Below are 16916 nucleotides of genomic sequence, written 5' to 3'. Positions count from 1 at the left end.
TGTTCGTATGACCAACTTCTCGTTCGTATTTGCATACGAGAATAACGTTATTTTTAACGGCACTTGAGCCAAAGCGAGGCTCACTTCCTTCCGTTATCTCGTCGTGTCGTCTGCGCTGCATTTGAGTCGGTTTCGTCGAAGTTTTCTGCTTTTGTTTTTGCATCTATAAAGTACTTTAGCGCCTCGACAAGCAAGATGGAGGATGATGAGTTTGAAACTTTCTTTCGAGTTGTTTCTTGACAACAAAAAGTATGCGGAATTGGAACGAATTACCGAGGAAGATCTTCGCAATGAACTGTGTATCGCGGTGAAAAAAATGACAGTTCGTCAAGTCACAGTGACGGTTACGAAACGGAATTTATGAAAGTGCAGATGAATACAAACCGTGGCTGGTCCAGTTTAGTGAAATGACAGGACCCGCAAACATTACCGATAATCTGACTGCGTAGCAAATGCTTGACTTGCTTGTCGAAGAGACACTGCGTAGAAACTGACTCAAACTCAGTGCAAAGCAAGCCAGTGTCAAAACTGGCAGTGACAAGACGTAACAAGTTTGCGTGTTCGGAAATGGCGACCTGTGGATCTAGTCATGGAAAATGTTATTGAGGCTCATGGAAAGTCATGGAAAAGTCATGGAATTTTGTTTCTAAAAACCAGTGGGGACCCTGTGATGATGATGATGATGATGATGATGATGATGATGATGATGATGATGATGATGATGATGATGATGATGATGATGAAACGCCTTTTCTGGGTATACAATGTTCGATATGTTGAAGTTTACGTCATAATCATTTCATCACAGATCGCAAAATATGAAAGCGTTTGGAAAATAACCTGTCCTCAGAGGTTGGTGATGTTTCTGAGTTTCGGGCTTCACAGTCACACACACTTCCCCCGATTACAATGCGTCCCTCACAGTCACACACACTTTCCCCGATTACAATGCGTCCCTCACAGTCACACACACTTTCCCCGATTACAATGCATCCCTCACAGTCACACACACTTCCCCCGATTACAATGCATCCCTCACAGTCACACACACTTCCCCCGATTACAATGCATCCCTCACAGTCACACACACTTCCCCGATTACAATGCATCCCTCACAGCCACACACACTTTCCCCGATTACAATGCGTCCCTCACAGTCACACACACTTCCCCGATTACAATGCATCCCTCACAGCCACACACACTTCCCCCGATTACAATGCGTCCCTCACAGTCACTGACACTTTCCCCGATTACAATGCGTCCCTCACAGCCACACACACTTCCCCCGATTACAATGCGTCCCTCACAGCCACACACACTTCCCCCGATTACAACTGATGCATCCCTCACAGTCACACTCCCCCGATTACAATGCGTCCCTCACACTCACACACACTTCCCCCGATTACAATGCGTCCCTCACAGCCACACACACTTCCCCCGATTACAATGCGTCCCTCACACTCACACACACTTCCCCCGATTACAATGCATCCCTCACAGTCACACACACTTCCCCCGATTACAATGCATCGCTCACAGTCACACACACTTTCCCCGATTACAATGCGTCCCTCACACTCACACACACTTCCCCCGATTACAATGCATCCCTCACAGTCACACACACTTCCCCCGATTACAATGCATCCCTCACAGCCACACACACTTCCCCCGATTACAATGCGTCCCTCACAGTCACTGACACTTTCCCCGATTACAATGCATCCCTCACAGCCACACACACTTCCCCGATTACAATGCGTCCCTCACAGTCACACACACTTCCCCGATTACAATGCGTCCCTCACAGTCACACACACTTCCCCCGATTACAATGCATCCCTCACAGTCACACACACTTTCCCTGATTACAATGCATCCCTCACAGTCACACACACACTTTCCCTGATTACAATGCATCCCTCACAGTCACACACACACTTTCCCCGATTACAATGCGTCCCTCACAGCCACACACACTTCCCCCGATTACAATGCATCCCTCACAGCCACACACACTTTCCCCGATTACAATGCATCCCTCACAGTCACACACACTTTCCCCGATTACAATGCATCCCTCACAGTCACACACACTTCCCCCGATTACAATGCGTCCCTCACAGTCACACACACTTCCCCGATTACAATGCATCCCTCACAGCCACACACACTTTCCCCGATTACAATGCGTCCCTCACAGTCACACACACTTCCCCGATTACAATGCGTCCCTCACAGCCACACACACTTCCCCCGATTACAATGCATCCCTCACAGCCACACACACTTTCCCCGATTACAATGCATCCCTCACAGTCACACACACTTTCCCCGATTACAATGCATCCCTCACAGTCACACACACTTCCCCCGATTACAATGCGTCCCTCACAGTCACACACACTTCCCCCGATTACAATGCATCCCTCACAGTCACACACACTTCCCCCGATTACAATGCGTCCCTCACAGTCACACACACTTCCCCCGATTACAATGCATCCCTCACAGTCACACACACTTCCCCCGATTACAATGCATCCCTCACAGTCACACACACTTCCCCCGATTACAATGCATCGCTCACAGTCACACACACTTCCCCCGATTACAATGCATCGCTCACAGTCACACACACTTCCCCCGATTACAATGCATCGCTCACAGCCACACACACTTCCCCCGATTACAATGCGTCCCTCACAGTCACACACACTTCCCCCGATTACAACTGATGCATCCCTCACAGTCACACTCCCCCGATTACAATGCGTCCCTCACACTCACACACACTTCCCCCGATTACAATGCGTCCCTCACAGCCACACACACTTCCCCCGATTACAATGCGTCCCTCACACTCACACACACTTCCCCCGATTACAATGCATCCCTCACAGTCACACACACTTCCCCCGATTACAATGCATCGCTCACAGTCACACACACTTTCCCCGATTACAATGCGTCCCTCACACTCACACACACTTCCCCCGATTACAATGCATCCCTCACAGTCACACACACTTCCCCCGATTACAATGCATCCCTCACAGCCACACACACTTCCCCCGATTACAATGCGTCCCTCACAGTCACACACACTTCCCCGATTACAATGCATCCCTCACAGCCACACACACTTTCCCCGATTACAATGCGTCCCTCACAGTCACACACACTTCCCCGATTACAATGCGTCCCTCACAGTCACACACACTTCCCCGATTACAATGCATCCCTCACAGCCACACACACTTCCCCCGATTACAATGCATCCCTCACAGTCACACACACTTTCCCTGATTACAATGCGTCCCTCACAGTCACACACACTTCCCCCGATTACAATGCGTCTCTCACAGTCACACACACTTCCCCCGATTACAATGCATCCCTCACAGTCACACACACTTTCCCTGATTACAATGCATCCCTCACAGTCACACACACTTCCCCCGATTACAATGCATCCCTCACAGTCACACACACTTTCCCTGATTACAATGCATCCCTCACAGTCACACACACTTCCCCCGATTACAATGCGTCCCTCACAGCCACACACACTTCCCCCGATTACAATGCGTCCCTCACAGTCACACACACTTCCCCCGATTACAATGCGTCCCTCACAGTCACACACACTTCCCCCGATTACAATGCGTCCCTCACAGCCACACACACTTCCCCCGATTACAATGCGTACCTCTGTCTTCCTTGCTTTGCGTGTATGCTTGTACGTTTGTTGGTTGGTTTCTTAGTGTGTATGCTTGTACGTTTGTTGGTTGGTTTCTTAGTGTGTATGCTTGTACGTTTGTTGGTTGGTTTCTTAGTGTGTATGCTTGTACGTTTGTTGGTTGGTTTCTTAGTGTGTATGCTTGTACGTTTGTTGGTTGGTTTCTTAGCGTGTATGCTTGTATGTTGGTTGGTTGGTTTCTTAGTGTGTATGCTTGTATGTTTGTTGGTTGGTTTCTTAGTGTGTATGCTTGTACGTTTGTTGGTTGGTTTCTTAGTGTGTATGCTTGTATGTTTGTTGGTTGGTTTCTTAGTGTGTATGCTTGTATGTTTGTTGGTTGGTTTCTGAGCGTGTATGCTTGTACGTTTGTTGGTTGGTTTCTTAGTGTGTATGCTTGTATGTTTGTTGGTTGGTTTCTTAGCGTGTATGCTTGTATGTTTGTTGGTTGGTTTCTTAGTGTGTATGCTTGTACGTTTGTTGGTTGGTTTCTTAGTGTGTATGCTTGTACGTTTGTTGGTTGGTTTCTTAGTGTGTATGCTTGTATGTTTGTTGGTTGGTTTCTGAGCGTGTATGCTTGTACGTTTGTTGGTTGGTTTCTTAGTGTGTATGCTTGTATGTTTGTTGGTTGGTTTCTTAGCGTGTATGCTTGTATGTTTGTTGGTTGGTTTCTTAGTGTGTATGCTTGTACGTTTGTTGGTTGGTTTCTTAGTGTGTATGCTTGTACGTTTGTTGGTTGGTTTCTTAGTGTGTATGCTTGTATGTTTGTTGGTTGGTTTCTGAGCGTGTATGCTTGTATGTTTGTTGGTTGGTTTCTTAGTGTGTATGCTTGTATGTTTGTTGGTTTCTTAGTGTGTATGCTTGTACGTTTGTTGGTTTCTTAGTGTGTATGCTTGTACGTTTGTTGGTTTCTGAGCGTGTATGCTTGTACGTTTGTTGGTTGGTTTCTTAGTGTGTATGCTTGTATGTTTGTTGGTTTCTTAGTGTGTATGCTTGTACGTTTGTTGGTTTCTGAGCGTGTATGCTTGTACGTTTGTTGGTTGGTTTCTTAGTGTGTATGCTTGTATGTTTGTTGGTTTCTTAGTGTGTATGCTTGTATGTTTGTTGGTTGGTTTCTGAGCGTGTATGCTTGTATGTTTGTTGGTTGGTTTCTTAGTGTGTATGCTTGTACGTTTGTTGGTTGGTTTCTGAGCGTGTATGCTTGTACGTTTGTTGGTTGGTTTCTTAGTGTGTATGCTTGTACGTTTGTTGGTTGGTTTCTTAGTGTGTATGCTTGTATGTTTGTTGGTTGGTTTCTGAGCGTGTATGCTTGTACGTTTGTTGGTTGGTTTCTTAGTGTGTATGCTTGTATGTTTGTTGGTTGGTTTCTTAGTGTGTATGCTTGTATGTTTGTTGGTTGGTTTCTTAGCGTGTATGCTTGTATGTTTGTTTGTTGGTTTCTGAGCGTGTATGCTTGTACGTTGGTTGGTTGGTTTCTTAGCGTGTATGCTTGTATGTTGGTTGGTTGGTTTCTTTCTTTGCGTGTATGCTTGTATGTTGGTTGGTTGGTTTCTTAGCGTGTATGCTTGTACGTTGGTTGGTTGGTTTCTTAGCGTGTATGCTTGTACGTTGGTTGGTTGGTTTCTTTCTTAGCGTGTATGCTTGTACGTTTGTTGGTTGGTTTCTTTCTTAGCGTGTATGCTTGTACGTTTGTTGGTTGGTTTCTTAGTGTGTATGCTTGTATGTTTGTTGGTTGGTTTCTGAGCGTGTATGCTTGTATGTTTGTTGGTTGGTTTCTTAGTGTGTATGCTTGTACGTTTGTTGGTTGGTTTCTTAGTGTGTATGCTTGTATGTTTGTTGGTTGGTTTCTGAGCGTGTATGCTTGTACGTTTGTTGGTTGGTTTCTTAGTGTGTATGCTTGTATGTTTGTTGGTTGGTTTCTTAGTGTGTATGCTTGTATGTTTGTTGGTTGGTTTCTTAGTGTGTATGCTTGTACGTTTGTTGGTTGGTTTCTTAGCGTGTATGCTTGTATGTTTGTTTGTTGGTTTCTGAGCGTGTATGCTTGTACGTTGGTTGGTTGGTTTCTGAGCGTGTATGCTTGTACGTTTGTTGGTTGGTTTCTTTCTTAGCGTGTATGCTTGTACGTTTGTTGGTTGGTTTCTTAGTGTGTATGCTTGTATGTTTGTTGGTTGGTTTCTGAGCGTGTATGCTTGTATGTTTGTTGGTTGGTTTCTTAGTGTGTATGCTTGTATGTTTGTTGGTTGGTTTCTTAGTGTGTATGCTTGTACGTTTGTTGGTTGGTTTCTTAGTGTGTATGCTTGTATGTTTGTTGGTTGGTTTCTGAGCGTGTATGCTTGTACGTTGGTTGGTTGGTTTCTTAGCGTGTATGCTTGTACGTTTGTTGGTTGGTTTCTTAATGTGTATGCTTGTACGTTTGTTGGTTGGTTTCTTAGTGTGTATGCTTGTATGTTTGTTGGTTGGTTTCTGAGCGTGTATGCTTGTACGTTTGTTGGTTGGTTTCTTAGTGTGTATGCTTGTACGTTTGTTGGTTGGTTTCTTAGTGTGTATGCTTGTACGTTTGTTGGTTGGTTTCTTAGTGTGTGTGCTTGTACGTTTGTTGGTTGGTTTCTTAGTGTGTATGTTTGTACGTTTGTTTGTTGGTTTCTTAGCGTGTATGTTTGTACGTTTGTTTGTTGGGTTCTTTGCGTGTATGTTTGTACGTTTGTTTGTTGGTTTCTTAGTGTGTATGCTTGTATGTTTGTTGGTTGGTTTCTTAGCGTGTATGCTTGTATGTTTGTTGGTTGGTTTCTTAGTGTGTATGCTTGTACGTTTGTTGGTTGGTTTCTTAGTGTGTATGCTTGTACGTTTGTTGGTTGGTTTCTTAGTGTGTATGCTTGTATGTTTGTTGGTTGGTTTCTTAGTGTGTATGCTTGTACGTTTGTTGGTTGGTTTCTTAGTGTGTATGCTTGTATGTTTGTTGGTTGGTTTCTGAGCGTGTATGCTTGTATGTTTGTTGGTTGGTTTCTTAGTGTGTATGCTTGTACGTTTGTTGGTTGGTTTCTTAGTGTGTATGCTTGTATGTTTGTTGGTTGGTTTCTGAGCGTGTATGCTTGTATGTTTGTTGGTTTCTGAGTGTGTATGCTTGTACGTTTGTTGGTTGGTTTCTGAGCGTGTATGCTTGTACGTTTGTTGGTTGGTTTCTTAGCGTGTATGCTTGTATGTTTGTTTGTTGGTTTCTGAGCGTGTATGCTTGTACGTTGGTTGGTTGGTTTCTTAGCGTGTATGCTTGTATGTTGGTTGGTTGGTTTCTTTCTTTGCGTGTATGCTTGTATGTTGGTTGGTTGGTTTCTTAGCGTGTATGCTTGTACGTTGGTTGGTTGGTTTCTTAGCGTGTATGCTTGTACGTTGGTTGGTTGGTTTCTTTCTTAGCGTGTATGCTTGTACGTTTGTTGGTTGGTTTCTTAGTGTGTATGTTTGTTGGTTGGTTTCTGAGCGTGTATGCTTGTATGTTTGTTGGTTGGTTTCTTAGTGTGTATGCTTGTATGTTTGTTGGTTGGTTTCTTAGTGTGTATGCTTGTATGTTTGTTGGTTGGTTTCTTAGTGTGTATGCTTGTATGTTTGTTGGTTGGTTTCTGAGCGTGTATGCTTGTACGTTTGTTGGTTGGTTTCTTAGTGTGTATGCTTGTACGTTTGTTGGTTGGTTTCTTAGTGTGTATGCTTGTACGTTGGTTGGTTGGTTTCTTAGCGTGTATGCTTGTACGTTGGTTGGTTGGTTTCTGAGCGTGTATGCTTGTACGTTTGTTGGTTGGTTTCTTTCTTAGCGTGTATGCTTGTACGTTTGTTGGTTGGTTTCTTAGTGTGTATGCTTGTATGTTTGTTGGTTGGTTTCTGAGCGTGTATGCTTGTATGTTTGTTGGTTGGTTTCTTAGTGTGTATGCTTGTACGTTTGTTGGTTGGTTTCTTAGTGTGTATGCTTGTACGTTTGTTGGTTGGTTTCTTAGTGTGTATGCTTGTATGTTTGTTGGTTGGTTTCTTAGTGTGTATGCTTGTACGTTTGTTGGTTGGTTTCTTAGTGTGTATGCTTGTATGTTTGTTGGTTGGTTTCTGAGCGTGTATGCTTGTATGTTTGTTGGTTGGTTTCTTAGTGTGTATGCTTGTACGTTTGTTGGTTGGTTTCTTAGTGTGTATGCTTGTATGTTTGTTGGTTGGTTTCTGAGCGTGTATGCTTGTATGTTTGTTGGTTTCTGAGTGTGTATGCTTGTACGTTTGTTGGTTGGTTTCTGAGCGTGTATGCTTGTACGTTTGTTGGTTTCTGAGTGTGTATGCTTGTACGTTTGTTGGTTGGTTTCTGAGCGTGTATGCTTGTACGTTTGTTGGTTGGTTTCTGAGCGTGTATGCTTGTACGTTTGTTGGTTGGTTTCTTAGCGTGTATGCTTGTATGTTTGTTTGTTGGTTTCTGAGCGTGTATGCTTGTACGTTGGTTGGTTGGTTTCTTAGCGTGTATGCTTGTATGTTGGTTGGTTGGTTTCTTTCTTTGCGTGTATGCTTGTATGTTGGTTGGTTGGTTTCTTAGCGTGTATGCTTGTACGTTGGTTGGTTGGTTTCTTAGCGTGTATGCTTGTACGTTGGTTGGTTGGTTTCTTTCTTAGCGTGTATGCTTGTACGTTTGTTGGTTGGTTTCTTAGTGTGTATGCTTGTATGTTTGTTGGTTGGTTTCTGAGCGTGTATGCTTGTATGTTTGTTGGTTGGTTTCTTAGTGTGTATGCTTGTATGTTTGTTGGTTGGTTTCTTAGTGTGTATGCTTGTATGTTTGTTGGTTGGTTTCTTAGTGTGTATGCTTGTATGTTTGTTGGTTGGTTTCTGAGCGTGTATGCTTGTACGTTTGTTGGTTGGTTTCTTAGTGTGTATGCTTGTACGTTGGTTGGTTGGTTTCTTAGCGTGTATGCTTGTACGTTGGTTGGTTGGTTTCTGAGCGTGTATGCTTGTACGTTTGTTGGTTGGTTTCTTTCTTAGCGTGTATGCTTGTACGTTTGTTGGTTGGTTTCTTAGTGTGTATGCTTGTATGTTTGTTGGTTGGTTTCTGAGCGTGTATGCTTGTACGTTTGTTGGTTGGTTTCTTAGTGTGTATGCTTGTACGTTTGTTGGTTGGTTTCTTAGTGTGTATGCTTGTATGTTTGTTGGTTGGTTTCTTTCTTAGCGTGTATGCTTGTACGTTTGTTGGTTGGTTTCTTAGTGTGTATGCTTGTATGTTTGTTTGTTGGTTTCTGAGCGTGTATGCTTGTACGTTTGTTGGTTGGTTTCTTAGTGTGTATGCTTGTATGTTTGTTGGTTGGTTTCTTAGCGTGTATGCTTGTACGTTTGTTGGTTGGTTTCTTAGTGTGTATGCTTGTATGTTTGTTGGTTGGTTTCTGAGCGTGTATGCTTGTACGTTTGTTGGTTGGTTTCTTAGTGTGTATGCTTGTATGTTTGTTGGTTGGTTTCTGAGCGTGTATGCTTGTACGTTTGTTGGTTGGTTTCTTAGTGTGTATGCTTGTACGTTTGTTGGTTGGTTTCTGAGCGTGTATGCTTGTACGTTTGTTGGTTGGTTTCTTAGTGTGTATGCTTGTACGTTTGTTGGTTGGTTTCTTAGTGTGTATGCTTGTATGTTTGTTGGTTGGTTTCTTAGTGTGTATGCTTGTATGTTTGTTGGTTGGTTTCTTAGTGTGTATGCTTGTACGTTTGTTGGTTTCTTTGCGTGTATGTTTGTACGTTTGTTTGTTGGTTTCTTAGCGTGTATGTTTGTACGTTTGTTTGTTGGTTTCTTTGCGTGTATGTTTGTACGTTTGTTTGTTGGTTTCTTAGCGTGTATGTTTGTATGTTGGTTGGTTGGTTTCTTTCTTTGCGTGTATGCTTGTATGTTGGTTGGTTGGTTTCTTAGCGTGTATGCTTGTACGTTGGTTGGTTGGTTTCTTAGTGTGTATGCTTGTATGTTTGTTGGTTGGTTTCTTAGTGTGTATGCTTGTATGTTTGTTGGTTGGTTTCTGAGCGTGTATGCTTGTACGTTTGTTGGTTGGTTTCTTAGTGTGTATGCTTGTATGTTTGTTGGTTGGTTTCTTAGCGTGTATGCTTGTATGTTTGTTGGTTGGTTTCTTAGTGTGTATGCTTGTACGTTTGTTGGTTGGTTTCTTAGTGTGTATGCTTGTACGTTTGTTGGTTGGTTTCTTAGTGTGTATGCTTGTATGTTTGTTGGTTGGTTTCTGAGCGTGTATGCTTGTACGTTTGTTGGTTGGTTTCTTAGTGTGTATGCTTGTATGTTTGTTGGTTGGTTTCTTAGCGTGTATGCTTGTATGTTTGTTGGTTGGTTTCTTAGTGTGTATGCTTGTACGTTTGTTGGTTGGTTTCTTAGTGTGTATGCTTGTACGTTTGTTGGTTGGTTTCTTAGTGTGTATGCTTGTATGTTTGTTGGTTGGTTTCTGAGCGTGTATGCTTGTATGTTTGTTGGTTGGTTTCTTAGTGTGTATGCTTGTATGTTTGTTGGTTTCTTAGTGTGTATGCTTGTACGTTTGTTGGTTTCTTAGTGTGTATGCTTGTACGTTTGTTGGTTTCTGAGCGTGTATGCTTGTACGTTTGTTGGTTGGTTTCTTAGTGTGTATGCTTGTATGTTTGTTGGTTTCTTAGTGTGTATGCTTGTACGTTTGTTGGTTTCTGAGCGTGTATGCTTGTACGTTTGTTGGTTGGTTTCTTAGTGTGTATGCTTGTATGTTTGTTGGTTTCTTAGTGTGTATGCTTGTATGTTTGTTGGTTGGTTTCTGAGCGTGTATGCTTGTATGTTTGTTGGTTGGTTTCTTAGTGTGTATGCTTGTACGTTTGTTGGTTGGTTTCTGAGCGTGTATGCTTGTACGTTTGTTGGTTGGTTTCTTAGTGTGTATGCTTGTACGTTTGTTGGTTGGTTTCTTAGTGTGTATGCTTGTATGTTTGTTGGTTGGTTTCTGAGCGTGTATGCTTGTACGTTTGTTGGTTGGTTTCTTAGTGTGTATGCTTGTATGTTTGTTGGTTGGTTTCTTAGTGTGTATGCTTGTATGTTTGTTGGTTGGTTTCTTAGCGTGTATGCTTGTATGTTTGTTTGTTGGTTTCTGAGCGTGTATGCTTGTACGTTGGTTGGTTGGTTTCTTAGCGTGTATGCTTGTATGTTGGTTGGTTGGTTTCTTTCTTTGCGTGTATGCTTGTATGTTGGTTGGTTGGTTTCTTAGCGTGTATGCTTGTACGTTGGTTGGTTGGTTTCTTAGCGTGTATGCTTGTACGTTGGTTGGTTGGTTTCTTTCTTAGCGTGTATGCTTGTACGTTTGTTGGTTGGTTTCTTTCTTAGCGTGTATGCTTGTACGTTTGTTGGTTGGTTTCTTAGTGTGTATGCTTGTATGTTTGTTGGTTGGTTTCTGAGCGTGTATGCTTGTATGTTTGTTGGTTGGTTTCTTAGTGTGTATGCTTGTACGTTTGTTGGTTGGTTTCTTAGTGTGTATGCTTGTATGTTTGTTGGTTGGTTTCTGAGCGTGTATGCTTGTACGTTTGTTGGTTGGTTTCTTAGTGTGTATGCTTGTATGTTTGTTGGTTGGTTTCTTAGTGTGTATGCTTGTATGTTTGTTGGTTGGTTTCTTAGTGTGTATGCTTGTACGTTTGTTGGTTGGTTTCTTAGCGTGTATGCTTGTATGTTTGTTTGTTGGTTTCTGAGCGTGTATGCTTGTACGTTGGTTGGTTGGTTTCTGAGCGTGTATGCTTGTACGTTTGTTGGTTGGTTTCTTTCTTAGCGTGTATGCTTGTACGTTTGTTGGTTGGTTTCTTAGTGTGTATGCTTGTATGTTTGTTGGTTGGTTTCTGAGCGTGTATGCTTGTATGTTTGTTGGTTGGTTTCTTAGTGTGTATGCTTGTATGTTTGTTGGTTGGTTTCTTAGTGTGTATGCTTGTACGTTTGTTGGTTGGTTTCTTAGTGTGTATGCTTGTATGTTTGTTGGTTGGTTTCTGAGCGTGTATGCTTGTACGTTGGTTGGTTGGTTTCTTAGCGTGTATGCTTGTACGTTTGTTGGTTGGTTTCTTAATGTGTATGCTTGTACGTTTGTTGGTTGGTTTCTTAGTGTGTATGCTTGTATGTTTGTTGGTTGGTTTCTGAGCGTGTATGCTTGTACGTTTGTTGGTTGGTTTCTTAGTGTGTATGCTTGTACGTTTGTTGGTTGGTTTCTTAGTGTGTATGCTTGTACGTTTGTTGGTTGGTTTCTTAGTGTGTGTGCTTGTACGTTTGTTGGTTGGTTTCTTAGTGTGTATGCTTGTACGTTTGTTGGTTGGTTTCTTAGCGTGTATGCTTGTACGTTTGTTGGTTGGTTTCTGAGCGTGTATGCTTGTACGTTTGTTGGTTGGTTTCTTAGTGTGTATGCTTGTATGTTTGTTGGTTGGTTTCTTAGCGTGTATGCTTGTATGTTTGTTGGTTGGTTTCTTAGTGTGTATGCTTGTACGTTTGTTGGTTGGTTTCTTAGTGTGTATGCTTGTACGTTTGTTGGTTGGTTTCTTAGTGTGTATGCTTGTATGTTTGTTGGTTGGTTTCTTAGTGTGTATGCTTGTACGTTTGTTGGTTGGTTTCTTAGTGTGTATGCTTGTATGTTTGTTGGTTGGTTTCTGAGCGTGTATGCTTGTATGTTTGTTGGTTGGTTTCTTAGTGTGTATGCTTGTACGTTTGTTGGTTGGTTTCTTAGTGTGTATGCTTGTATGTTTGTTGGTTGGTTTCTGAGCGTGTATGCTTGTATGTTTGTTGGTTTCTGAGTGTGTATGCTTGTACGTTTGTTGGTTGGTTTCTGAGCGTGTATGCTTGTACGTTTGTTGGTTGGTTTCTTAGCGTGTATGCTTGTACGTTTGTTTGTTGGTTTCTGAGCGTGTATGCTTGTACGTTGGTTGGTTGGTTTCTTAGCGTGTATGCTTGTATGTTGGTTGGTTGGTTTCTTTCTTTGCGTGTATGCTTGTATGTTGGTTGGTTGGTTTCTTAGCGTGTATGCTTGTACGTTGGTTGGTTGGTTTCTTAGCGTGTATGCTTGTACGTTGGTTGGTTGGTTTCTTTCTTAGCGTGTATGCTTGTACGTTTGTTGGTTGGTTTCTTAGTGTGTATGTTTGTTGGTTGGTTTCTGAGCGTGTATGCTTGTATGTTTGTTGGTTGGTTTCTTAGTGTGTATGCTTGTATGTTTGTTGGTTGGTTTCTTAGTGTGTATGCTTGTATGTTTGTTGGTTGGTTTCTTAGTGTGTATGCTTGTATGTTTGTTGGTTGGTTTCTGAGCGTGTATGCTTGTACGTTTGTTGGTTGGTTTCTTAGTGTGTATGCTTGTACGTTTGTTGGTTGGTTTCTTAGTGTGTATGCTTGTACGTTGGTTGGTTGGTTTCTTAGCGTGTATGCTTGTACGTTGGTTGGTTGGTTTCTGAGCGTGTATGCTTGTACGTTTGTTGGTTGGTTTCTTTCTTAGCGTGTATGCTTGTACGTTTGTTGGTTGGTTTCTTAGTGTGTATGCTTGTATGTTTGTTGGTTGGTTTCTGAGCGTGTATGCTTGTATGTTTGTTGGTTGGTTTCTTAGTGTGTATGCTTGTACGTTTGTTGGTTGGTTTCTTAATGTGTATGCTTGTACGTTTGTTGGTTGGTTTCTTAGTGTGTATGCTTGTATGTTTGTTGGTTGGTTTCTTAGTGTGTATGCTTGTACGTTTGTTGGTTGGTTTCTTAGTGTGTATGCTTGTATGTTTGTTGGTTGGTTTCTGAGCGTGTATGCTTGTATGTTTGTTGGTTGGTTTCTTAGTGTGTATGCTTGTACGTTTGTTGGTTGGTTTCTTAGTGTGTATGCTTGTATGTTTGTTGGTTGGTTTCTGAGCGTGTATGCTTGTATGTTTGTTGGTTTCTGAGTGTGTATGCTTGTACGTTTGTTGGTTGGTTTCTGAGCGTGTATGCTTGTACGTTTGTTGGTTTCTGAGTGTGTATGCTTGTACGTTTGTTGGTTGGTTTCTGAGCGTGTATGCTTGTACGTTTGTTGGTTGGTTTCTGAGCGTGTATGCTTGTACGTTTGTTGGTTGGTTTCTTAGCGTGTATGCTTGTATGTTTGTTTGTTGGTTTCTGAGCGTGTATGCTTGTACGTTGGTTGGTTGGTTTCTTAGCGTGTATGCTTGTATGTTGGTTGGTTGGTTTCTTTCTTTGCGTGTATGCTTGTATGTTGGTTGGTTGGTTTCTTAGCGTGTATGCTTGTACGTTGGTTGGTTGGTTTCTTAGCGTGTATGCTTGTACGTTGGTTGGTTGGTTTCTTTCTTAGCGTGTATGCTTGTACGTTTGTTGGTTGGTTTCTTAGTGTGTATGCTTGTATGTTTGTTGGTTGGTTTCTGAGCGTGTATGCTTGTATGTTTGTTGGTTGGTTTCTTAGTGTGTATGCTTGTATGTTTGTTGGTTGGTTTCTTAGTGTGTATGCTTGTATGTTTGTTGGTTGGTTTCTTAGTGTGTATGCTTGTATGTTTGTTGGTTGGTTTCTGAGCGTGTATGCTTGTACGTTTGTTGGTTGGTTTCTTAGTGTGTATGCTTGTACGTTGGTTGGTTGGTTTCTTAGCGTGTATGCTTGTACGTTGGTTGGTTGGTTTCTGAGCGTGTATGCTTGTACGTTTGTTGGTTGGTTTCTTTCTTAGCGTGTATGCTTGTACGTTTGTTGGTTGGTTTCTTAGTGTGTATGCTTGTATGTTTGTTGGTTGGTTTCTGAGCGTGTATGCTTGTACGTTTGTTGGTTGGTTTCTTAGTGTGTATGCTTGTACGTTTGTTGGTTGGTTTCTTAGTGTGTATGCTTGTATGTTTGTTGGTTGGTTTCTTTCTTAGCGTGTATGCTTGTACGTTTGTTGGTTGGTTTCTTAGTGTGTATGCTTGTATGTTTGTTGGTTGGTTTCTGAGCGTGTATGCTTGTACGTTTGTTGGTTGGTTTCTTAGTGTGTATGCTTGTATGTTTGTTGGTTGGTTTCTTAGCGTGTATGCTTGTACGTTTGTTGGTTGGTTTCTTAGTGTGTATGCTTGTATGTTTGTTGGTTGGTTTCTGAGCGTGTATGCTTGTACGTTTGTTGGTTGGTTTCTTAGTGTGTATGCTTGTATGTTTGTTGGTTGGTTTCTGAGCGTGTATGCTTGTACGTTTGTTGGTTGGTTTCTTAGTGTGTATGCTTGTACGTTTGTTGGTTGGTTTCTGAGCGTGTATGCTTGTACGTTTGTTGGTTGGTTTCTTAGTGTGTATGCTTGTACGTTTGTTGGTTGGTTTCTTAGTGTGTATGCTTGTATGTTTGTTGGTTGGTTTCTTAGTGTGTATGTTTGTACGTTTGTTTGTTGGTTTCTTAGCGTGTATGTTTGTACGTTTGTTGGTTTCTTTGCGTGTATGTTTGTACGTTTGTTTGTTGGTTTCTTTGCGTGTATGTTTGTACGTTTGTTTGTTGGTTTCTTTGCGTGTATGTTTGTACGTTTGTTTGTTGGTTTCTTAGCGTGTATGTTTGTACGTTTGTTTGTTGGTTTTTCTTTGCGTGTATGTTTGTACGTTTGTTTGTTGGGTTCTTAGCGTGTATGTTTGTACGTTTGTTTGTTGGGTTCTTAGCGTGTATGCTTGTACGTGTGTTGGTTGGTTGGTTTCTTTCCGGCTTAGCGTGTATGCTTGTATGTTTGTTGGTTGGTTGGTTTCTTAGCGTGTATGCTTGTATGTTTGTTGGTTGGTTTCTGAGCGTGTATGCTTGTATGTTTGTTGGTTGGTTTCTTAGTGTGTATGCTTGTATGTTTGTTGGTTGGTTTCTTAGTGTGTATGCTTGTATGTTTGTTGGTTGGTTTCTTAGTGTGTATGCTTGTATGTTTGTTGGTTGGTTTCTGAGCGTGTATGCTTGTACGTTTGTTGGTTGGTTTCTTAGTGTGTATGCTTGTACGTTTGTTGGTTGGTTTCTTAGTGTGTATGCTTGTACGTTGGTTGGTTGGTTTCTTAGCGTGTATGCTTGTACGTTGGTTGGTTGGTTTCTGAGCGTGTATGCTTGTACGTTTGTTGGTTGGTTTCTTTCTTAGCGTGTATGCTTGTACGTTTGTTGGTTGGTTTCTTAGTGTGTATGCTTGTATGTTTGTTGGTTGGTTTCTGAGCGTGTATGCTTGTACGTTTGTTGGTTGGTTTCTTAGTGTGTATGCTTGTACGTTTGTTGGTTGGTTTCTTAGTGTGTATGCTTGTATGTTTGTTGGTTGGTTTCTTTCTTAGCGTGTATGCTTGTACGTTTGTTGGTTGGTTTCTTAGTGTGTATGCTTGTATGTTTGTTGGTTGGTTTCTGAGCGTGTATGCTTGTACGTTTGTTGGTTGGTTTCTTAGTGTGTATGCTTGTATGTTTGTTGGTTGGTTTCTTAGCGTGTATGCTTGTACGTTTGTTGGTTGGTTTCTTAGTGTGTATGCTTGTATGTTTGTTGGTTGGTTTCTGAGCGTGTATGCTTGTACGTTTGTTGGTTGGTTTCTTAGTGTGTATGCTTGTATGTTTGTTGGTTGGTTTCTGAGCGTGTATGCTTGTACGTTTGTTGGTTGGTTTCTTAGTGTGTATGCTTGTACGTTTGTTGGTTGGTTTCTGAGCGTGTATGCTTGTACGTTTGTTGGTTGGTTTCTTAGTGTGTATGCTTGTACGTTTGTTGGTTGGTTTCTTAGTGTGTATGCTTGTATGTTTGTTGGTTGGTTTCTTAGTGTGTATGCTTGTATGTTTGTTTGTTGGTTTCTTAGCGTGTATGTTTGTACGTTTGTTGGTTTCTTAGCGTGTATGTTTGTACGTTTGTTTGTTGGTTTCTTAGCGTGTATGTTTGTACGTTTGTTTGTTGGTTTCTTTGCGTGTATGTTTGTACGTTTGTTTGTTGGTTTCTTTGCGTGTATGTTTGTACGTTTGTTTGTTGGTTTCTGAGCGTGTATGCTTGTATGTTTGTTGGTTTCTGAGCGTGTATGCTTGTACGTTTGTTGGTTGGTTTCTGAGCGTGTATGCTTGTACGTTGGTTGGTTGGTTTCTTAGTGTGTATGCTTGTACGTTGGTTGGTTGGTTTCTGAGCGTGTATGCTTGTATGTTTGTTGGTTGGTTTCTGAGCGTGTATGCTTGTATGTTTGTTGGTTGGTTTCTGAGCGTGTATGCTTGTATGTTTGTTGGTTGGTTTCTTAGTGTGTATGCTTGTATGTTTGTTGGT

This window comes from Littorina saxatilis, linkage group LG15, assembly GCF_037325665.1.
Source record: "Littorina saxatilis isolate snail1 linkage group LG15, US_GU_Lsax_2.0, whole genome shotgun sequence".
Taxonomy (NCBI): Eukaryota; Metazoa; Mollusca; class Gastropoda; order Littorinimorpha; family Littorinidae; genus Littorina; species Littorina saxatilis.
This window is presented reverse-complemented; position numbering follows the sequence as displayed.